General features: G+C 44.2%; 1 pseudogene; it reads right to left on the bottom strand.

The window, feature by feature from the left end:
• Positions 1 to 332: 332 nt before the first annotated feature.
• Positions 333 to 1,376, bottom strand: LOC142140199 (adenosine 5'-monophosphoramidase HINT1-like; annotated as a pseudogene).
• Between the last annotated feature and the right edge of the window lie 7,628 nt (positions 1,377 to 9,004).

The following is a 9,004-nucleotide window of genomic DNA, read 5'->3' on the forward strand; positions in this document are numbered from 1 at the left end:
TGACAGGTGCCATCCCATGTGTGAAGAGCATAGTTGCCAACAAGCGTAATTGGGCTTCTTTTTTTGTGAAGTTGCAGGTTTTTATTCACTGCCGCGGGTAGCTTGTTTTTGGGCTTGGAGACGTTCTCCAAGTCCACAGGCTGCATAATCGTTTTTGTTTGTTTTTTCCTCTGTTACTATTTTTTGTTTTGTTTATAAGGGCTCTTTTTATTTAAATATAAAATAAATAACAGAATTCTGCATTGGGAACTGCCACCTAATGGTAAATAGAATAATGTATTCAAATTCCACACAAATTGAAGAAACAAACTCATTTTATTTTTTATCTTCCATTGTCATATTCACTCTATTCTTGCCTGAACAGATGACAATATATTGGAGGATGATATTTAGAAAATGCACTTCATCTGACAGGACAGAATGAGACTGCTATGTATGTATGTGCTATTAGCCTGGAGGCCAAACCAGCTGACGGCCGCCAAGAACATGCAGGTGAAGGTGGTACACAGACTGGCCACCATCTGGTCCCTCATTTATGACCAGCCGTTAGCCCCTCGCCAGGCCCAAAACAGCAGCACATTTCTTGCCAACAATCATCAGATGTCCTAGTAAAGCGTCATCAGCAGGATCTACTTCAGATAACTGGCTAATACAGTGATGGGCAAACTACGGCCCGCGGGCCAGATCCGGCCCACTAAGAGGTTCTATCCGGCCCGCCAATATTTTAAAAAATGTCATTAAAATATGCATAAAATTATTAGGACCGATCCTGTGTGTCAGAACCTTCATTTTTATTCCTTCCCAGCTTTTTACTCCATTACACTTCATCCTCCTTACTAAAAGGACACTTCGTATGTCAGTCACTCAAACACTTGCTCGCCCCTTAATGGCTGAAAGTCATGTGAGAAGAGATGGGTTGGGCCATATACTAAGGTGGATTTCGATTGGCTGCTGTGTTCTCAGTTAGTGACTCACCAGAAAGACGGATCTGCAACAACTTGCTGAAATAAGTGCTGTGTCTGTATGATCGCTGCACTTATAGAGGTAACACTGCTATATAACACCCTCCCGTCCCATTCAAAAAATTTGTATTATATATTTCAATATTTGAGTTTTTTAATAAATTATATTGGCCCGCCTAAAGTTTTTCTTTTTTATTTGGCCAGCTCCTGAAAAAGTTGGCCCATCACTGGGCTAATAGCTTTCTTAGGTACCACTAGAAAATGTGTTGGTGCTTGTGGAGTGACATCATGGAAAGTGATACATTGATCGTCCTCATAGATTATATTATCCGGGATTTCCTTACGGATAATTTTCCAGAATATGGTGTCACCACCGGGATGGGCTGTCTGTGCTTTGCTGATCTCATCCGCCATAGCTGCAGCCCTGATGACAGGCAGACCATTGGATGGTGTTACTATTTTGTGATTGGTGCATTCAGTTTTGGGTTTTTTTGTGGGCGGGTTGTGCAGTGACATCCTCCAATAAAGTGGCGCTTTGTGGGTGGGCGGAGTCAGAGGAGGACGTGGAATAAATCACAGGAAGACGGATCTACAGCAAAACCTACTGAAATAAGTGGTGAGTCTTGTGACAGACACAGGATCCCTGCACTTATAACAGGTAACAGTGCTATATAACACCCTCCCCTCCCATTCATTAAGCTGCTCTTGTCATAAGACTGCTTTCAGAGCCCTATTTTATACTGTTATATCATGGGGCTGTGTGGTATAGACATACCAGTGTCCTAAATTACAGCATTTGCTTTTTAATTTGCCATATCAGTGTATAAATGTGTCCTCTTGTGTTTATAAAGCTTCTCTAAATGGAGATTCAGTATAGAACTTAGTGTTATAGAAAAGGACGGTCCCCTGTAAATTGAGCTTTTTTGGGGGCTTTTTAGGATTGGTTTGAGCTTGTTTTGGGCTTGTTTTTCACTAAGTGGTTGCTTGTTTTTTATTTCAGAGTTGGCAACCCTGGTGAAGAGCAGCAAGACCACACAGAGCGCAAGGATGGAAAAAGGTAAGTGTGTGTGTGTATGTGTGGGGGGCTATGTTAATATAATGTGTGTGTGAGGGGGGAAGTATATCAATATAATGTGTGTGAGAGGGGGGAAGTATGTTAATATAAGGTGTGTGTGAGGGGGGAGTGTGTTAATATAATGTGTGAGGGAAAGGAGGTCTTAATATAGTGTGGGAGGTAGGCTAGTTAAAGGTGGAGTGCAGGCGGGCACTAATTATTTATCTAATGGATGCTATTTTATTTGTGTGATGATAGGGCAATTAAGTTTATTGGTGGGGCTATTTAAATTAATAGTGGGGCCTATTAATTTAAGGTACGGTGATGGGACGTTTAATTTAATGCTGGGGTGGTTTGGGGCTATTAATTGAATAAGGAGATGTGCTTGTGTTATTTATTAAATGTGAATATGAATTATTTAATACCGGGACTGGGTGTGGGAAATGGTTATATTTATTAAACATTAATGCTATATAATTTATTGCTGCGGCTGTTTGGAGGAAGGGAAATAGGTTTATACATGAAATGAGAATACTATTAATTTGATGTTGGGGCTAATTGGAGAGAAATAGGTCTAATTATTAAATGTGTTTGCTATTAATTTAAGGTCAGGGCTGGTTAGAGGGAAATAGATCTATTTAACATATTATTATTTTAATGTTGGGGCTGGAGGGAGGCCTTATTATTAAACATGGGAGCTATTTATTTAATGCTGGGGCTGGTTGGTGTTTTTCAAATTTCATGTACCTATTATTTTTTTCCAAATATGGCGTCTAGAATTCCAGTACAGGGGCGCACGCAGGGGGGTTTCTGGGTCTCCAGAAACCCCTCCCCTCCACTAGCGAGGTGCCCCACATAGCGGCACTGTACTATGTAGCAGCCGCGGCGCTGTCAAAGAAGCGTCCGTGGCGGCTGCTGTATAGTACAGTGCTGCCGAAATGTTTTTTTTTGGGTTTTTTGGGTGGGGGGGAGCAGCCATAGGTAGTGAAAGTGACAAGACAGGTAGGAGAGAGCAGGTCAGTCTGCCATCTGTCCTGAATCTAATGGGACAGTCCCAAATTTGGGTGACTGTCCTGCTTAGTCAGGATTTGGTCCGGCTGCAAGGACAGTTGGGAGGTATATCCTGCTTCACACTGTAATACTCGTGAAGGCAGAGCTGCGTGCACCTAACAGTGGTGCACACAGTATTGCCTGTGTATTTGTCTAAAATTTGTCTAAAATGATAACCATGTTACATCATAGGCGTCCCCTGTCTAAAGTGCCCTGGGCCCAACCAGAGCCTTAATCCAGCTCTGGGCCAGGGTGTCAGATTGACACCTAGTGCTCTGCTTCTGCTCACAGTACCACCTTTAACATTATTTGTTTTAGTTAAACCCTAAAACAAACAATAATCCTATTAGTGTATAGAGTGAAGCAAAAACAATCCCTATTGCTGACAAAAACATCATGTTTTTAAAGCAGGCTTTTTGCATTGTGATAATTTCCAATATAATCAGCCAGGTGTGTAAAAAAAAGAAAAAGAAAAAAAAGAGCAATAGGGAAACATATAAAATAAATTATTATTTATTATATGAAATAAAATGCAAAATACAGTGAGATATATTCTTTGTTGCATTATTTATTTTCATTATTTAAGATTTATCATTTATAATAACAAAGTATCGCTGGGTTAAAATACTAAAACACAAAAATAGCTTCTTTTTATATTGTGTAACAAAAGGACGCATTTAGCTGGCAATATGCAGAGAAAGCAGGGAAGTAGAGTAAAACATTGGCACAGTTATGTACCTAGGTGGAGATTAAACCAGGTAAAAACATATGTGTAGTTTAAAATTGGTTTACTTACATGATTTAAAAGCTGCTTCCTCTCAGCAAACAGACAGGGTGGGTCTGATAGTCTAAACAGAGACAGGGATGGGCGTTTCCTTTTAAAGAGAAGGTGGGTGTGTCACCTGTCCATCAAGCTAGGCCTGTGGGAGGAGTGTCAGGTATAAAACCCTGCTTGTTTCATTGTTCAGGGAGATCAACGCTGGGCTAGCTGGCTGATCTGGACAGAGAGCTGGACTATGTATAGTAAGCGTTAAGGGTCTCCATAATTGCTGTGCAAGTATACGGTGTCAAAACATTATTACCATCCTGACAATAAAGAACCGTAAAAAGGAAGAAGTTGTACACGTGTGCTTCTGCAGTAGCGGGTTCGTGCCACAAGTGGTGTCAGGAGTGGGATATTCCGGGAAGCAAGTTTCCGCTACCCAACCCGCGCAGACGCCAACATGGAGGAAGTACTGAGAACCCTTGTGAATGTGGCCACTGTGCAGCAACAGCAGCTAGCTCAGATGCTACAAGTCACCGAGACACAGGTGGAAAACACAAGGCTCTTAAGAGAAGAGTTAAGCCAGGTGAGCATGACAGAAATGAACCACCTGGTCCTGTTCTCCAGAAAATGTCACCAGCTGATGACGTAGAAGCATATCTGGGGGTAAATGTATCAATCTGCGGGTTCTTCAACACCCGCGTGTTCAGCCTCTTCCGCGATTAAATTTCAAGCGGCGCTGCATTGTAAAGGGTTAACTTCCCTTTACAATGCAGCGCCGCTTGAAATTTAATCGCGGAAGAGGCTGAACACGCGGGTGTTGAAGAACCCGCAGATTGATACATTTAACCCCTGGTGTCTTTCGAGAGACTTGCAAACAGGGCAAAATGGCCTCCTAAAGATTGGGCTGAGAGACTGGCGCCATATCTGACTGGTGAAGCTCAGCGAGCTTATATGGATCTAGATGAGGAACGGGCCTCTGATTATCTGTGTCTAAAGTCTGAGATATTGGCTCGCATTGGAGTTTCCGGGCCAGGCCGAGCCTAGCGCTATCACCAATGGCGCTATGATAAAGAAAAACCGGTCAGAGCGCAAGTGGCTGAGCTTTCTAAAATTTTAAAGAAGTGGCTGCAGCCTGAGGAGAATTTGCCTTCTCGGATTATTGAAGTTCTGGCGATAGATCACTGCATCCGGGGGCTGAACCGCGATTTGCAAAGGTGGGTTCTGCAATCAGACCCACAAACTTATGAAGAGCTTGCCACCGTGGTAGAAAGGTTTTGTGCGCTACAGCAAATGACTAAAGAACCTGCATTTGTGCCAAAGCCGCTGCCACACCAAAAGCCAGGTTTGACAATCCTTGCCACAGGGCCCAATGGCAAAACTGCTACGGACAGAGGGCCAGGTGCATAGCTGTCTAATCTGAAGTGTTTTGAATGTGGTGAGCCAGGCCACTTTAAGGCAGAGTGTCCTCAACTACAGGAACCCATGGACTGTTCTGTAGCACATATTGGACCTGCATTTCCAAGCTGTTTGACCATGAGTCCCACATCAAGAAGTCCTTGTTTGTTCCGGGTGACTGTGCTAATCAACCAAAACCTTGCTCTGGCCTTGGTTGACTCGGGGAGTGAACTCTCATTGGTTTCCAGCTCTGCTTCACCCGAAACCATAACTTCTCGGTTGCCCAAAGGGAAAGTTCTTTGCGTACATGGCACAACAGAGGAGTATGAAAGAACAATACTACCAGTCACACTCAAAAACAAAACTGTTATGGTGGTAGCTGCCATAGCACCTAAACTCCCATATCCACTCATTTTGGGGCGAGACTTCCCACTGTTTAATGATGTCCTCGGTGAGCGGATCCGGCCGGACATGCCGGCAACTGATGCAACGGTCGGAAGCCCGGTCTTAAAGGAACCGCCTAAGAATCCACAACATCTGGACATCGATCTTTGGGAACCGCCAAACCGGAATGCCATCCTGGGAGTCACAGCAGGAGTTCCACAAAAGCATCCAACTGTGGGGAAACATGGATAGTCCAAACTAGCATTGGTCGGTGATGTCGCAGATGAGCCCACCCCGCCTGTCAGTGACGATACGGACTGGTCCGCAATACCAATTTTGTTTCCTTTGCAGGACTTTGCTCGAGACCAACTTAATGATGCCACTTTGGAACATGCCTTTAAAAGTGTGACTGAGGTAAATGGGGTAGCGAAAGCCGCCCAGCCTGCAGAAGGTATACCATATTTTATTGTTAAAAATAATTTCCTGTATAGAGTTGCTAATGTACAGGGGGAAAAAGTAGAACAATTAATGGTTCCTCAGGTCCATGTAACCCTAGTGTTAAAAGCAGCACATACACATGTCTGTGGGGGACACCTAGGGGAGGATAAAACACGGGAACGAGTTCTGCTTAGGTTTTACTGGCCCGGTGTACACATGGCAGTGAAAAAATATGGCCGGTCCTGTCCCATTTGTCAGAGAACCTGTCCCAAACCCATGTACAGGGCACCTCTCATTCCAATACCAATAGTACAAGTTCCCTTTCAACGGATAGCTATGGACCTTGTGGGGCCCCTGGAAAAATCCGCACGTGGGCACCAATATATACTAGTGGTGCTTGACTATGCAACCAGGTATCCAGAGGCAATTCCCCTACGAAACATAAAGTCCAGCAACATAGCTAAAGAACTTGTATTGATGTTTACACGCTTGGGAATACCCAAAGAAATTCTCACAGAACAGGGTACTCCATTCATGTCTAAACTGATGAAGGACATGTGCCAGTTGCTAGGGGTTACGGCGCTTCACACCTCTGTATACCATCCACAAAAAGATGGCTTGGTGGAACGCTTTAACCGCACATTAAAGCACATGCTCAGGAAAGCAGTGGCTCAAGAGAAAAAAGATTGGGACACTCTTATTCCCTATTTGATGTTTGCCATCCGTGAGATACCTCAAGCTTCAACAGGGTTTAGTCCCTTTGAGTTATTGTTTGGGAGACAGCCCAGCGGTATCTTGGATATGTTAAAAGAAGGGTGGGAGCAGCAAGGTCCCAGGGAGCCAAATCTGGTACAATTTGTGTCCCAAATGTATGAGAGGCTAGGAAAGATAGGGCCCATTGTGCAGCAACATGAAAAAGAGGCTCAGGAACGACAGAAGAAAAGTTATGACAAAAGTGCTGTTGTTCGATTCTTCAAGCCTGGGGACAAGGTCCTAGTCCTGGTTCCTACTCAGGAAAGCAAACTTTTCGCCCATTAGCAGGGTCCATATGAAGTTCTAGAGACTGTCGGTCCTGTTAATTACAGAGCCAGGCATGATGAGGAAACCTCTCCTCAGGTAGTGAGTACTGCCATTGAAAAGTCTGAAGTGCCCATAGAGCCAGCTTTGTCCATTCAGCAGAGACAACAGAGTGAAGAAATGATTCGCCGGAACAGGGAGGCCTTCTCTTCCATTCCTGGGTGCACTACCTTAATCGAATATGACATTGTCACTGCGCCAGGAGTCATTGTCAAGCAGAAGCCATATCGTATTCCAGAAGCCAGACGGGTGAACGTGAGAAAGGAGGTCGAGAAGATGCTCCAGTTAGATGTAATTGAAGAGTCCACTAGTGAATGGAATAGTCCCATTGTGCTTGTCCTGAAACCCAATGGGACAATTAGGTTCTGCAATGACTTTAGGCGCCTAAACAGTATGTCGCAGTTTGATGCCTATCCGATGCCACGTGTGGATGAACTAGTGGAAAATCTTGCTGGTAGCAATTATTTAACAACCCTTGATCTAACAAAGGGTTATTGGCAAGTTCCCCTGACTTCCACGGCCAAGCCAAAGACTGCATTTTCCACCCCTGATGGTCTCTATCAATATAAAGTCCTACCCTTTGGGTTGCATGGGGCACCTGCCACCTTCCAAAGGGCTATGAATAAATTGCTACGACCGCGCACAGCTTATGCAGCTGCTTACTTGGACGATATAGTGATTTATACCCTAGACTGGGGATCACATTTAGCCAAAGTTGAGGCGGTCTTAGCTTCATTACAGTCCGCAGGGTTAACAGCTAACCCAGAGAAATGTGCCATAGCCATGAGAGAAGCCAAATATTTGGGGTACATTGTTGGTCGAGGGCATGTAAAACCCCAGCTAGACAAAGTGGAGGCAGTCAAAAATTGGACAAGACCAGAGAAAAAGTCACAGTTAAGAACCTTTTTAGGCTTAGTAGGTTACTACAGGTGGTTTGTAAGCCACTTCGCCACTAGAGCTGCTCCACTTACGGACAAAAAAAAGTTGTCCAGATAGATTAACCTGGTCTGACTCTGCAGAAACCGCCTGGTCTGATCTTTGGTTAGCTCTTTGTTCCTCTCCAGTTCTACAAGCACCAGATTTTACCCGGAGGTTCTTCCTCCAAACTGATGCTTCTGGTGTTGGCTTAGGTGCAGTCTTGTCACAGGAGAAGAATGGAGTAGAAAATCCTGTCCTGTACCTAAGTCGTAAGTTGCTTCCAAGGGAACAAAAATATGCCACTGTGGAGAAAGAATGTCTCGCCATAAAATGGGCTACAGAAGCTCTGCGCTATTATCTCCTAGGCAGAGAGTTCACCTTAATAACAGACCATGCACCATTAAGATGGATGCAGAACAACCGGGAGGTAAATGCCAAGGTAACCCTCTGGTTCTTGGCACTACAACCTTTCAAGTTCTCAGTAGAACATAGGCCTGGGATTCTACACAAAAATGCAGATGCGTTGTCACGAAAATATGCGCTCCTCACGAAATCCGCATTCCCCTTACTTGGAGACGCTAGGGGGAGGGATATGTAACAAAAGGAGGCATTTAGCTGGCAATATGCAGAGAAAGCAGGGAAGTAGAGTAAAACATTGGCACAGTTATGTACTTAGGTGGAGATTAAACCAGGTAAAAACATATGTGTAGTTTAAAATTGGTTTACTTACATGATTTAAAAGCTGCTTCCTCTCAGCAAACAGACAGGGTGGGTCTGATAGTCTAAACAGAGACAGGGATGGGCGTTTCCTTTTAAAGAGAAGGTGGGTGTGTCACCTGTCCATCAAGCTAGGCCTGTGGGAGGAGTGTCAGGTATAAAACCCTGCTTGTTTCATTGTTCAGGGAGATCAACGCTGGGCTAGCTGGCTGATCTGGACAGAGAGCTGGACTATGTATAGTA

Source organism: Mixophyes fleayi, chromosome 2, assembly GCF_038048845.1.
Source record: "Mixophyes fleayi isolate aMixFle1 chromosome 2, aMixFle1.hap1, whole genome shotgun sequence".
Lineage (NCBI taxonomy): Eukaryota > Metazoa > Chordata > Amphibia > Anura > Limnodynastidae > Mixophyes > Mixophyes fleayi.